Raw genomic sequence first — 16,382 nt, 5'->3', positions numbered from 1 at the left:
AGTGTGTCAAATTTAAAATTTTTGATAATTCGATGACTCAAATAGGAGTGACCGAATTGTTGAGTGACTATTTGAATTTTATCCTTTTTTTACTACAATCTGATATGACTTGATTTATTTTTCCTTTTTTCCCCTATGTTACTTGATGTAATAGCATAATAGAGCACATTTTCTTATGCAAGCAATAGTTTTTTGTCACCTCTGTACATAACTCTTCTTATGTAAACAATAGATTTTTTTTGCTGCATCTGTACCTAACTTCTTGCATGATTAACCCTTGCATAGTTACAACTTTTGTAATCATTATTATACTATTTGTAGCCTTTTCTAATGGTGCCCATTACAAAGCGTAAAGTAATAGAACCTCTCTATAGACCATATGATAATCATGCAAAAGCCCTAGATGGGTTATCTTTTCCTTGATACTACCTCATGAATTCAGAAAGACCATCCCATATCAAGAGAATGACTTTAATGAGTGTATCACTATACCCAGTGGACAATATGACATTGACAGGATTACATTAACAAGATTTGAAGAAACGGAAGCATTGAGGTAATGCGATTGAACCGATATGAACCATCTACACCAAAACTTGAGTTGGAAACACTTGGTTGTCGAATCAATATTGATTCCACATTTATAATCTGGACTGAATGACTTCCATTCGTCAAATGCACCCCATACCCAACTAATTACAAGAAATGGGCTTTTGGAACTGATATGCCCTTTGCATATGAACCGCAAGTGTATGGGTGTATGAAGTAGTAAAATCACTCAAAGGTCGGGTGATCATATCCATAGGGAATGAGAATAATAGCTCTAACTCCAACTTTGTTATCTAACACTATTCATGAAGTTGCAAGTATATGCAAATTGGCAAAGAGTCGAAAGAGACAATTTAACTGGTGAATAATTAAGAGAGAATGTAGTCAAGAGAGAATGGGTACTTGAACATTGATCCCCTAGGATTTTGACTTCACACACAAGGTTCAACTATTTACTCTAGTTCAATTGAAATAAGCCCGGGAATCCAATGACACTCCTATCCCGTTTTCACGGTAATTGGTGACTTTCTTAATAATTGGTTCTAGCGGTGATCTTGATGAGTGCAATTCATATCATGATTATTTACTCTCAATTCATTCTTTTGCTTGTCTTTTAGCATATTTTTGTTTATATTCAGTGTTATTCTATGTATATTTGTTCTTGGTGCAGAACTCAAGGGCTCGATGCATTTTGGAGCTAAATCAGAAACTAAACAAGCAAAGAATAAAGATTTTGCTAAGTGTTCAAGCCAAACACGGGAAAAGCATGACCATGCTTCTCCCACTGATTTTCTCGTGCTGGAGGCAGTTTCTACCCAACAAGGGAAGAAAAATCAGGGTACTCTTTACACTGTCTTGCTTAGGCCAAGCATGGCCAGAGCACGACATTGCTTCTCCTCTTGATTTTTCCAGACGACTTAGCCGATTCACTCAGAAATCCCACCGAGAAACACGATCCAAATTACTAGGGTTTCAAACTCATCTTTGTTGGGGATTTTCTTCTCCACCGGGAGAACACTGATGAGGGTGAAGATCAAGCTTCACCACACCATATAAAGGAGATCAAGGATGAGTTGGAGGCACAAGAGAAGTTGGGTTAGCACCAAGGAAGCTCAACTAGGAAGATTATCTTGAGAAGGAGGGAGTCATGTCTTCTTTCCTTAGTTCTTTAGCTTTTTCTTCCAAGTTGTATACATTTATGAGGGACTAACCATCCATGGTACCTCGGGGTGTTGAACTATGATGCTTTGTATGCTTTGAATACTTGCTTTTAATGTTTATGGAGTTCTATTGGTTTCTTGTATTTAATCTTGTGTTGCATAACTTGATGTGTTTGATTTGCATGGTTACTTATGTAAAACTTGCTGTGTGGACTGCCTTAGTTGTGGTTGCCTTGTGTGATTGCAAAACTTGATGTGTGTGAAACCCACAGTTATCTTAGCAAAATTTGGTGTAATTCAAAACCTTAGATGCAACATTGCTTTTGAGCACACACTACAAACTTAGGATGTACTTGGTAGGTATTAGAAGCAAGTCAGCATGCTATAGCCCATAGGAATCACCTTGGGACATTGCTCACTTATTGTCGAATTCTCGATCCTAGTATGCCTGATAATTTCACCTGCTTCTTCTTTATTTATTTTTAATTTCATCTTTCAACCAACTCAATTTCGTGTTCAACTATACATTGGAAGAAGAATCAATACTTTAAGTCTAGTCCCTGTGGTTCGACAACCCTACCCCTCACGGGGTATCACTATATTAATTGTGTGTGACACATACACTTGCGGAGAGTACATCAGAGCTCTCTCATCAATAAAACACCTATGGATGCTTAATGCTCTGGGGGCCCCGGTTGATTGACTAGACTCCCCAAAATAGATAAAATACTCTCTCAAGATATCTTACCCCTAATCCTATACAAACCTCGGTAGTGATCTCTCTCATCACCAAGATATATATATGATTTCTAAGTGCGCATAGGAGTGCGAAGGTAAGCATGATCAAATTGAACAAAAAAGTGGCCACTCCTCTACCTTAGGCTCACTCTTTCAACCTTTCCAACCTTGGTAGATCTAACCCTAGTGTGTCTCTCAACTCGTCACTAGTTCATATCACATAATCGGGCTCTCATAAAATAGGATTGTGAGATGAAGAAAATGCAAGATTAAAACTCAAATCATGAAAAATGAAGAGGAAATAAACAACCCAAACACTAATACATGCTAGGGTTCAAAAGTTTAAGCACCCATAAGGGGGTTTAGCTTCTCATGTAGCAATACAATCCAAGTATAATAACCAGAAGGAAATACATGTTAGAAACAAATGAAAACTCCCACCAAACCTAAGGCTGAAATTTTGAGAACAAGTCCTCCCCTTTGAATAGCCGAATGAAGCTTTTCTATGCTCACCGGTGACAGAGGAGAGAAGAGATAAGATGGATGTTGATGAGGATTGTTGTCGGATGTCTCCTTCTTGGTCAAATGATTCTCCCCAATAGGTCAACAGCCGTCTCCTGTCTTTCTGCCAAAAAGCTCTCTCAAGTTTCTCAAAAATGGGCTTTAAGTACCCCTTCCTCATGTTTGTGCATGACAGTGTAAAAATCTCCCATGGCCATGCATCTCTATACCCTCAGACAATTTCCTAATTTTACTCCACACGATCATGTATAACGGTCCACATAGCCGTGCAAGTTCATGTCTTTCTAAATTTCCTTCAGGCTGCCCTTTATACACTCATGTATAAATCTCCCACAGTCGTGCATGTCTCTGGCTTTTGGCTTATCTTCAGTCCCGTTCTTCCCATGGTCGTGTGTGGTTGTCTAGACAGCCGTGTATGTCTCTAGTTTGCTTTGATTTGTTCAACACGACTGTAGAGAATGATTTACACAGGCGTGTACCCCTCAAAACTTCCTCAAAACTTGTCTTTTAAGCTTTATTTCTTCAACCGACAATCTCTAATCATCTTATCTGCATAAATAAACAATAAAGACACAGATGATCCCATAAACTAATAAAAATCATGCCCTTACAATGCAAAAACACTCACTTGGAACATGTTGCAACAAACACTTATCAAATACCCCCTCACCCACCCACCCACCCACCCACTTGAGCATTTTCTTGCCCTCAAGCAAATTAAATTATAGAAACATAGGAGAGAAAGATAAGTATTTTCTTTTGGTTCTCTGGAGAGTAGAAAGAATGTGGTTTTGAAATCTAGTAATGGTCTATTTAACACTCAATGCATAATATACTCTAGCAAAAATTTCTGACTAATGAAGGACAAGTCCAAATGCATGTATGTGAAATACAAAAAAAGACATAGAAATACGTATATCAGCTGCACACTACTTCTGAGGTAGCCCGTTCTTGATTGGCCTATCCGGTGGCTTTCACAATTTAGAAATGGTAGCTTTTCCTACCCAAAAACTAGCTTAGGTGGTAACTTTCACTCTTCTCATGAGATAGCTCTTTCTCTCACTAGGCCATAACTTGTATCCAGCTTGTGAGAGTAGCTACATACTACACAAAAGGTAGCTATTTCCAACCTTTACCAACTAACTCTTCTCTTTTTTTAATTTTTTAATTTATATTTTTATTGTTTTTGAAGAATGACAAAACAATTTGATTTTAAAAGGTCTACAGAGTGATTGATACATAAACAAAACAATCTAAACAAAAATCCTTGAAAGTCAAAACAAACTTGAGTAAAGGATCATGCATTTTGACATTCGAAGTCATCCTTGTTATAGAATACCACCCTACTCTAAAGTGAACCATCATAAGACATAGAAGCATGAACATGTAAACATAAGCAATAAAAGTTACTCAACTCTACAACACCCCTCTAACCCACACTTAAGATGTACATCATTCTCAATGTACACAGGTATAATCACATAAAACAAAATTGAACACAATTGAAATGACGTGAAAGAGGGCGCACAATTAAAATAAAACTTCCCTGACTCATTGATGATGGGTGTGGTAAAGTCTGGGACATGGGCATGGCGATCATTGGATGGGGTAGGGAAAAAAATTGGCACGGCTAAAGGAGAAAAAGAGGAAAAATATGCATAGACGTCAGAGGAAATGCAATAAGCTCAAGGGTACATCAATAGAAGCGATAGAAATAATCAATATAGTTCATAAAGCAAACACTGACAATGACAAAGACAAACTAAAACCAAACTGAACTCTTCAAAAGGTACAGTCCTTTCTAAGGAGAAACAAAACGAGATAAAGAAATAGAAAACAAATACAAGGACAATGACACCTCAAGTATTGCAATCTATTACTGGTATTAATGCTGATGTTGGTGCTTTTGTTGCTACTGGTGTTGATTGTGCTGGCGATGCTCCGGAGGAACTGCCACTATCTAAGAGGCGGTGAAGAGTAGCAAACTCAGTCGACATGGTAGTCTGGTTGGCTAACACTGTAGTCCTAATACCGTAGATGATAGAGGTTTAAACGTGGGTGCAAATTATAAAACGTAACATAATATAAATGTTTTTGGCGCTAAAACCTTATTGGCGGTAAAAACATGGGTTACGAACATTTTTTTCATAGCTACGATTTATTTCATAAATAAAATAAGGATTTTTTTCAATGAAAAAGATCATAGCAAAATATTTCACCATTAATTTAATATGTAGAAAATTATATCTATAAATTGTATATATATATATATATTAAAAAAATAACAATTATAGGAAATTGTAAATAGGAAAATTAATCTAACTCATTATTATATATAAATTATTTTGTCACATATATATCTTTATGTGATTATATAATTTAAAATAAACAATTATTAAAAAAAAACATTTTTAGAGATTATCCTTCACTAGTAAACCTACTAAAAAATAAATTTTTAATTTTATTTTTGGTGAAGAAATATTTGATTGTAATTATTTTTAAGAATTCTTTAAATGTTGGACTATAGTATATTTGGCATTTCTATATTGGATAAAAGAAGTGTGTTATTAAAAGATAAAGTTATTATATAAATCAATGAAATTATAAGCAATTCATATGAAAATAAAAAATTAATTTGTATGGAGCATTAACTAATAACTCATTATTTTATATAAATCAATTTTTCGGTGGTTATATAATTAATTATAAATAATTATTTTAATAATTTTTTTAAGATTAACATTCACATTTAATAATGACTTATTTTAAAATAATTTCATCAATAAAAAAGGACTTAATTAAAATTTACATATTTTATTTTCGATTTGTTTCTCAATAAAAATATATTCTTCCATTTGTTTCATCGCAGCCTCTATCTTGCTGTAATCCATTACATGGAAAAGCTCTTTGGGCCCGTTTGGAATTTCGCAGGGAGAGTCATTGGATGGAAAGTTTTTGCAAGGAAAATTTTGCATGCAATTACTTTCCCTAGAAAATTACAGTTTTTGCAAGGAAGATTTTGCATGCAATTACTTTCCCTAGAAAATTACATTCCAATGTTTGGTGCATTCAATAAAAATTGTAATTGAATTACATGCAAACTTAATTCCCTCGTTTAGTACGAATACGTTTTCAATGTAAAGTTAAGTTTATTCTCATTTTTTCCCTTAGTTATTGTAGTTACTAAAATTGGGTTTTTATTAAACTCTAATAATATTACTAACTCAGTCCAAATGATAATTAACCTTTTCTTCATAAATTTTTTAAATAAAATTTCAAATGGGGCTTTTTATGCTTTTTAGTACACTAAAAAAAAATATGGCTTTAAACCACCATGTGTTCTTAAATTTTCGTCCATCATACAATTTTATTTGTTTTAATTCTACCATCCACTGTCATGATTGATATTATCCAATAAACATTCATGACGCATTACATATGAACAATCACACATTAAATTGTTCAAAGTATTGCAATAAATTCATAATCCAAACTAAAAAGTAAGACAAAGTCTAGCCATATTTTTCTTTAAGAATCCAAAACATCAAACATACCCATATTGCAAACCAAAGAAACAAAATTAAACTAAACATCTAGATAATACCATCTAATGCACTCTTCACATAAATCAACCTCACATCATCATCTAGAAATAAAAAAAAAATGATTCAGTCTTGCTCTATTGGTTGAAATTTTGCCAATAGAGAAGTGTCTTTTTTTTGTCCTATATTTGCATTCAAGTATTGGAAATAGGTTTCCACTTTACCTATCTCTTGCTTTGCTACATCACAAATATCATAAAATCTTTCCATATGATTGAAGAAGGAATCATTAGTTAAATCCTTACATTTTCTCTTGCGCCTTAATTACTCCTTATACATGAAGCATTCGAGGAGTCATCGCATGCATTTTTAGAGATAAAGACATTCATTTTCCAACTCAATATCCACACCAAAGTAGTCATCTTCGACCATGTTATTCATTGCTTCATGATCTTTAGAAGCTGCTTTGACTACTTGCACATTCTACACCATCTCCAGCTTCTTGATCTTTCTAAAAAATGATTGCTAGTTCATCAAAATAAAGGAATTGGTTCTTTTTTTAAGTCCAATAGCCAATTCGTGACTTTGCATTATAAGTAGTTATTAGTAATATTACACATAAGAACATAATTATAAAATATATACTATATATCCATTTCATATTAACTTCAAACAAGAACACCATACATCATCCTCACAAGTTACACATTTGTTAGTTTCATCCCGTCTAAACCCAGATTGGCTCCTCATCTCCTTTAGTTCTCTAAACTATGCTTTAAGTGTCCTCATCCTAGATTTAATATGAGGATCACCCATGATTTTGTAGTTGTGGGTCTTTTCAGCCATCCATTTTTGTAGTTAACTCAAATATCCTATCTTGAAGCCATTGTCTACTCTCCAACCTTGGTTCACAAGCTCCAAGCAACATTCAATCAAAATTTTGTCCTCTGTTGGAGTCCACTGACGGTTGTTCCTCTTGTTCATCTTTACACTTGCTGACTTGATAAATTCCCCATCTATACAAGAACAAACATTGTCACCACCAAAGCTACTAATTTAAGGAAAACCGCATTTCATAAATAACATTATAAACACTTTCATAAATAATGGATAAACATAGTGTTTACATTGATAGAAAAGGAAAATTGCATAGATTGAGACAACTCTCAATTATATAAAGCATTTTCCGAAATTACATAGACCACCCAAAAGTCATTAAACATATGGTAATAGTTGCTCTTAATGATAATAACAAAAACAAGAAACAAAACATCTTAATTCAAGCTTTATTCCTAGAAGCTTGCCTCTCATTCCACATTTCTTGAGCCAAGTTGTCTCTAAAAGCTATCCATGGATTAGAAGTCTCAATGTAATGGATGCTATGTTCATTTGAGAAAGAATTGAAATCCACATACGACTCATCCAATTCAGCCTCTAGTGGATCAAGAGTCATCTCCCTTCTGATATGATTATGTAGCAATGCACATGCACTTATAATCCAACAATGTGTTTTAACTGGGTACCAAGACCTATTTCTAAGTATTTCCCAACTCATTTTCAATAGTCCAAAACACCTTTTAATAACATTCCATGCACTTGTTGAACAAAACTTCTTTTGATTGTGGATGATTGTTTTGTCTCCACTCATTCAAATGGTAACATTGGCCTCTATATGCAACTAAGAATCCCTTCCTATTTGTATAACCCTCATCACAAAGGTAGTAAAAACCTGAAGATAAAAACTTCTTCTTGATTTATAATTTAAATGATAAAGGTTACGCTATTGTTTTTCTAGTTTGAGAACATGAGAGATTATTTCCTTGAGGAACATGTAAAACATTTGGCGTAGAAAGTGCACATCGGCAATACCCTAGAATCTGTTGTAGAACCTTCCCACCAAGGCAATATGCATATGAATTACAAATCTTGTAAACACACACCTAGAACATTAGTGGCAATTTCTCCTTTCCTTGTCCTATATCTAGGCTTGTCAACTTCAGGTACATTGACCTTTATATAAGTATTATCTAAGGCACCTAAACAATTCAGAAATTTTGTATGAAACACAATCAATTGTTCTTAATTAGTTCAAATTTGAAAATATTATATTAACAAATTTTTGTTTGAATAAAATCTATTCTTACCTTAAACCATTTCTATCAGATGTCTGTGGAGTCTTGAGCAATGGGATCTGGTTTTTTAAATAATTTTGAATGTAATCTCAATATAGAGAGTAAGGAAGACCAAAATGCCTACTTATTGTCTCTCCACTCCTTACAAATTCCCTTTTTACAAACATATTCTTAGCATGATGAGAAATGATATTGAGAAACAAGGCAACCATTTTCTCAATATTCATATTTTTTGTTGGGACAAGCCTACCAGTACTTGAAGCATATCACATAATTTATAAAAGGTTTCCCTATTCATCATAATGTTCTCCATACTAGCCAAATCTGAATCAAACACCATCCTCCTAAATTTGAATTGCTAATGAGATGCCTCTCATAACTACAACTCATTCTTCTTTTTCGCTTTCTATTTTTCAACTTTAAGACATAGAACTCTGAAATTGAACCAATTATAGAAAGAAAGTTGTTGAGATGTAGAGTAACAGTATATGCAACCAAGAGCATTGCATGATCTTCTTCTAAAATTTCATCCATTTCAGCAACTATAACCAAAATAGACCTATAAAAACATATGATATAAGTAAGGCCTAAAATGGTTGATGAAATCAAAGATGTAGAATAATAATATTGAATATACAAAAAGTATGAAAGTATATAATACAATATTTATACACCTACTAAAAATGATCTTGTATTTGAGTAATAGAAAATGGCTTTCCTTGAACCAAGCTAACGAATGTGCCCTAAACTCTAATGGAAGGAGACTAAATAAAATTTAGAGAAATAAATAGTTAGTCAAACAAGCTGAACACTAAAAAATGATTAGCTTATGTTAAGGTACACCATAACAACGTACTATTAGTACTCAATTTACACAATTAATAAAATGGCTATAACCAAGGTTGTCAAACCCAGCCCGAGTATTAACCTAGTAAATTCCGGGGGCAAGGGTTGAACAGGGGTCGAACCGGAGTTGAACCATGGACAATAATAAATTATTTTAAAATATATTATAATATTTAATAATTATAAAAATATAATATGGTCTCTATTTTTAATAAATTAAAAAACATAATTACTTAATTTAATATTTAAAACTTTAATTTTATATATAATGATTAATTTCCTAAAACTATGAAAAACATTTAATAAATAAAAAACAGCATCATCTACCTCTCGGTGCTTACAGAAAAATTAAAAATAAAAAATAAAAAAGCCTCTCCTGATTTACAAAAGCCTCTCTCTCTCTCCTCCCTGTTGCTTCGCTTCACTTCTCTACCTAGTATCTCTTTCTTCCTTGTTGCTTCCCTTCACTTCTCTACCTAGTATCTCACTCTTCCTTTATGCTTCTCTCACTCCTCTATCTCCCTCTTTGTCTCTGTTGAATGGCGGCACTCATCCTTCATGCTCTCCATGTTTCTCTCTTTCTCTATCACCCATTAGGTCTAGCCTTACAATAGCCTCTCTCTCTCTCTCTCTCTCTCTCTCTCTCTCTCTCTCTCTCTCTCTCTTGCTTCTCCTCCCCTTCTCTACCTGGTATCTCCCTCTTCCTTTATGTTTCTCTCACTCCTCTATCTCCCTTTTTATCTCTATTGAATGCCGATGCTCATCCACGCTCTCTATGTTTCTCTCTTTCTCTATCACCGATTAGATCCGGCCGGTTTGTCTGGATGATTTACTGGTTTCCTGTCAAACCGGCTGGGTTTCCTGGTTCTTAACCCGGTCATGTAGAGTCCAAGTTGAAGAACATGGTAGGACCGGCCTCATGGCTGGTTCCGAGTTTTTCCGGTCGAATGTGCCAGCCCAGTCTGGGTTTAAGTACTTGACTATAACATAATAATTATTAATGCTTAATATGACATATACTAAAATATAAAAGTAATGCAGTCCAAAATACCATTCATTTTTCAAGATAAATGGGACTAGGGCACACAATCCACATACACCTAATCAATAATTCATATGGCACAAGAAAGTTGACCTTCAATTCTAAAGATAACAACATCCACATAAATATAAATTTTAGAGGAAAGCATAGGGATATACCTAGGTAGTTTGGATTGAAGGTGATTAGTGAGTCTGCTCCTTTTTTATTTTGCATAGCTTCTTCAAATGATTTAAGAAAATAAATACATCAATTACAGACATATATATAAAGGATACACATTAAAATAACTTCAAATATTTAATCTTGATGTATATATTAATAAAGCACACACATTAAACTTGACATGACTATAGTACCTAATCATTTTACTCTAAAAGGATGACTCCTTTAAAAATATTGAAAAATTTTAAAGTTTTCAGAATTTTTGGGAATTCAAAACAATCTCACTTTTTTTTTATGGCTTCTGGAAAATATATATTTTCATCAATGATTTGGATGTGAAAAAATTAAGGACTGAATATATTATTAAGATTTTAGAAGAGTTTCTACATAAAAAAAAAACCCTCCAAAAATAAGAAAAGAAAGCTCACCGATTGAAAACACTCTAAGTAGTTTTATTATCTACACTAGTCTTATATGTATAGCAAAAAGAACCTTGATATCATATGACTTTTGCTTTCAATGTAGTTTTATTATCCACATTATATCTATTACTTACGATTTTTTTATTAAAGTTTTAAATATATTGAAAATGAACCACTACCAATTAGTTTAGATTCTAAAAAACCTTCAAATCCAACTCACATATACAAACCTCATATTCTTTTTATATTGTGAAAACAAGCTATATGATTTATTCCATGCCTTTTTTTTCTAAATGTACATAGAGACAATGAGGGAAAAGAACAACATTATTAACAAAAGATGAGCCTTCAATAGTAGGATGAAAATGGACCATTACTACATTAAATTCTAGAAATTAACATTACAACAATATAAATCTCTTCAAACAAAAAAAAAAAAAGAAAGGAAAAACATAGTCTCATCACCACAGATAAACAAAACTTGATCCTCATCCTTGTGAGAAAAAAACACACAAACACAATAGTGTGAATCATTCATGAGAAGTTCTATGTAATTTTCACAGGTATACAAGTAAAGAAAATAATTAGAAAACAAAGTTCCAAACTTCTCATCATGCGTCATCTTGTGCTTTTACATTTTGCCTTACATCTTCATTTTGACAAAAAAAGAAAACTCTAGAAAAAAGTTGTAGATATATTCAAGAGACTACTCATGAGATTAAAATGCATGAGAAACAATGATAAGAAAAACTAGGACAAGTGTCTAGGCAGTTCAAGACCCCAAAGTCCAAAACTAAATCAAGCAAAGTTTAACAAACAAATTTTCATAAGAAAATATGAAGTTTGAAAGCAAAACACTAAAATGTTGATGAATTACATTGAATTGCATTAACTTTTTTAAATATCAAAGGCATACTTTTTGGTTTACCAAAATTTTACAAAGTCAACAAAAATTGCCAAAACATGGAATTTATGAATATTTAAAAAAAGGTTTGCACCATTATATCGACAATGAAATTATAAAATGCCATAAAAATTTAAATATATGTTATATGCAAGACATGATAAAAGAGACAAGAAACAATATTGTTAAACTAAGAAATTGATGTTCTAATATGAATGCTTCTACTTAATTTTTATTTATATATCTCATAGATTTTAAAAACTATAATTCAGTACATACATAGAACAATTTTTTTTTTTTGGGAATTCAAAAACAATTGTGGACAATAAGAAGCAAAAGAAATGTATTAGAAATGAAAGTTTTGAATTTTATCATTAACTAATTGGAGATCTATGCCTTTTTCATACTTTAAAGAAAAAAACTACCTTTTGCCTAAAAAAAAAAGACCTTTTTTCCTTTTTTAGTAAAGTGGATCAATGTTTAATGAAGAAAAATGTTTATAAAATTCAAAGTGTAATGGATGTAATACATACTTATGAGAATGGTATTAAAGAAGAAACAAGATTGAGACACTTAGAAAAATCACACCTAGTATAATTAAAGTTTATTTTAGAAGATGTGGATTGCAATCACAATATGAGCTAAATTAAAGCGAAGAAAAAGCTTATAGCTATAGAAAGGAAGTTGTGAAAATTCACATGGTAAGAAGATTAAAACAAAAACTTACAAAAATGAGAAATTTCAATGGTACTTTAAGAAAGTAACTAAGAGGATAATCTATCTTGTATGAAACTGTGAGCCCCACACTGCTGAAGCATGGTCAACCATGATTTGTTTTTTTTCCCTCTCTACCATGCCCTGCCTTCACTATAGAAAGATCACCCTCTCTTGCCTCATCACGTAGCTAGACTTCATCTCTCCACAACCATGCTCTCCCAGTCCTTTGGCCACACCAGGAGCCACTCCTTGGCATGTGAAATGTCAGAAGGTCCAAGCTTCAAGAGGCCAAGGTTCTCTTCATCTTCTTCTTCTTTATCTTGCTACAACTTTGGAAAACTTGCTTGTATGGGGGTTGGAGAGGAAGCTCTAGAGTGGAGTGGCTTATTCTCTATAGCTATTTGGTAAACAAGCTCTCAATTTGCTTTCAGCTAAAATCTTGTCCCTCATGCTTTGTTGTGTTGCTTTGATATGTTTTGAGTTGTAAGACTTGTGTTGGTAGTGCATGTGCTAAGCCTTAGAAAAATCCTTGCTTGGCTAAAATCTTTTCTTTATTTGTTTTTTTGGAATGTATGTATTATTCTTAGCATGGTTGTTGCCAAAATGATTGTAAGACTTAGTCTATGATCATGCACACAAGGTGCTTATTAAAATGCCCTTAGAGCCTTTGTCGTTAGATTTTTATCATTGCTTTATCAACTCTAATTACTTTAAGATTTTGTGAACCTTCATGATGAGTGCATTTCATATTGATATTTTTATACCCTTTTCATGTATTTATCTTGTATTTATTGGTTTATTTGTTGTGATTCGATGCTACTGTGGGTATTATTGTTTAATTGTATAGGGAAATAGGTTATTGTGCAAAAGAATAGGATTCAACACAAATACAATGTAAAAAAAAAGTCAAAATACGATGTCTTAGGTGAAGCACAGGCCAAGCACCACAATGCTTCATCCCTGTGACAATCTTTGGAATTTCTCATCAGGCGAAGCACGGGCACTATTGTTGAATTACGGTTTTAGTACTCCTTGCAGGTACGTGCTTATGCTGAATTTTTTATTCAATTACCCAGACTTTTTCTGAGAAATGCATGGGGTAAAAGCACTGGCTAAGCATGACTGTGCCCATCCTAAAAAACACTTTTAAGCCCAGATCTAGGTGATTTAAAGGGCCTTTTTCTCTTCCTCTTGGGGGGAAGCTGCCAAGGTCTTTCCCTTCACATTTTTTGGTTAGAGTGAAGCTATGGTTAAGAGTGTGAGTGGAGCGAACTTAGCCGGTGGGATATGATCGGAGCACCATAGAAGTGGTTTGCAAGGCAATGAGGGGAGTCTTTCATGGCTTATGTTTCTTTTGTTTTCTTTAGTCTTGTATTGATTTGTAAAACTATGAGAGGCTAACCATCCTCCGGTGTCCCAAATCTATGAATTTGGATGTTTATGTGTTATGTTAATTTACTTGTGTTTAATGTTCATGGAGTTCTGATGTGTTCTTGTGTTAATTCATGAGTTGCATAACTTACAGTGCTTGATTTGCATACTTGTTTGTGTAAAACTTGGCGTATGTGGATTACCGTAGTTATGATTGCCTTGTGTAGTTGCAAAACATGGCTTGTCTGAAGCCCATATTTACACATGCAAAACTTGTCATATTTGAGATCCATAAATGCAACATTGCTTTTGAGCACCCACAAGAATCTTAGAATGTACCTTACAGATTTTAGAAGCAAGTCTATACACATTTCTCAAGGGGATTAGCCTAGGGCATTTCTCTATCTTTGTGTTTCTCACCTAGTTCATTTCTAGTCCTTACCTGTCTTCATTCCCCCTTTTAGGTCACATAACTATCATTTTTACCCTAAATTAGTGATCCGGCTAGAGATTATTAGCTTAATTAGTACTAGGATTCCAATCCCTGTGGTTCGACAACCCTACCCCTCACGGGGTACCACTTTATTACTTGTTGTGATCCGTATATTTGTGGAGAGTGCATCACTTAGATGTTTATTTCAAGCATGAGTGTATCACTTCGTTGCTATGACAACTTGTTTTTCCTTGCCTAATGGTTGTTTTGGCTTTGAATAAGCTATGCTTGGGATGCTCTCATTGGTTCATGCCATTGTTGGTGTAGTCAAATGTTTAGTGGATCTTAATTTGGCATCCAGTAATTAGATGTGGTTATGCTATTGATAGAGTTTTGAAGGAGGATTGTCTTAGCATGTGGGAGTGAGTTGGAGTGGAGCTATTCCAAGTAAGTAAAGCCACACACACACACACACACACACACACACACACATATATATACATAGATATATATATATATTAAACTATCTTTTGGTTTTATATGTGTGGATAATTTAGCAATATGGGCTAAGATGCTGAAATCTATTTTGATCAACATTGTTTATTTTTTTCATTCTTGCTGGTTTTTTTTTGGATTATGCTTATATATACATATGTATGTACACACAAAGATAGTGATACTATTGGAGTTTATCTTGTGGATTATAGTTTTAGCTGAAGGCTTCATTATAGGATCTGTGTGAATTGAGTTTATGCAAAAATAACAACTTGGTCAGCACTCTTGGTGTGTAAGGTACTAGTAAATTTGGTGTTAAAACATTACCTATGACACACCCTTGCCTATGTGTACCGTAAGTATATAGGTGCCAAAGTAATAAAGTACTCAAAGGTCAGGTAGTCAAATTCACAAGGAATACAAATCTAGTAACAAGTAAACCTTTCTAAATAGCCAAGTTAAAAATAAATTGGTGAATACGGTCAAGATATATTAAAATACAGAGAATTAAACAAATAGGTCAAGAAGAGTAAACAATCAATGAGAAATGGGGTAACCAAACAATGCTCCCAATTCTAATTTCATGTGCAAGACTAAAATTACGCTTCCCTAATCGAGAATCAATGAGTCATGGAATTCCAAAAGTGCACGGTCCCAAATATAAGGTTAACCTGTGACTAGTCCACTATAAGATCCTTGAGGAAAGAAGACTTTCGACACCTCACACCACGTATGACTGCATAGAGTTCTAGGGATTCCATGTGATAAACCCTACTCCCAAAACTAGATCAAAGCCTTTAGTCTAAGTGAAAGATCCCTAATTCTATACAAGGTCCCAGCGGAGAGAAAACTCTCAACACCTCACGCATTATGAGATCGCTAAGAGCTCTTGGATTGTGGAGGTAGGAAAAATCACACCAAAGGGTAAATGGGTTGTTCTGCTACCCTTTGACTCATCCTCTTAACCCTTTTCAATCTTGGTAAATCTAATCCTAACAGTGATTGTCACTCATCAAAAGAATGATTAAATGAAGTTCTCAACGATAGTGTCATTCTAAGGGAAAACCAATCATCAAGCATGCAAGATTAAAACTCAAATAAATTCTCAATTAAAGGAAACACAATAAAAGTCGAAGAAACAATTAAATCCTAGTCTTTACATGTCCAAGTACCCACTATAATGTTTAGCTCTCCATGGAACATTACAGTGTCAAAAATATAAACAAATAAAAGTATAAGCAATCCATAAAGATAACTCCTTTTGTTCAGTGATAATGGTCTCCAATAATCGCTCTTCCTTCTCCGAAGACCCCTTTGTCAAGTCTAAGGCACACCTCGGTGAATCAA

This window comes from Dioscorea cayenensis, chromosome 17, assembly GCF_009730915.1.
Source record: "Dioscorea cayenensis subsp. rotundata cultivar TDr96_F1 chromosome 17, TDr96_F1_v2_PseudoChromosome.rev07_lg8_w22 25.fasta, whole genome shotgun sequence".
Taxonomy (NCBI): domain Eukaryota; kingdom Viridiplantae; phylum Streptophyta; class Magnoliopsida; order Dioscoreales; family Dioscoreaceae; genus Dioscorea; species Dioscorea cayenensis.
The sequence above is the reverse complement of the archived record's forward strand: the minus strand, read 5'-3'. Positions refer to the sequence as shown.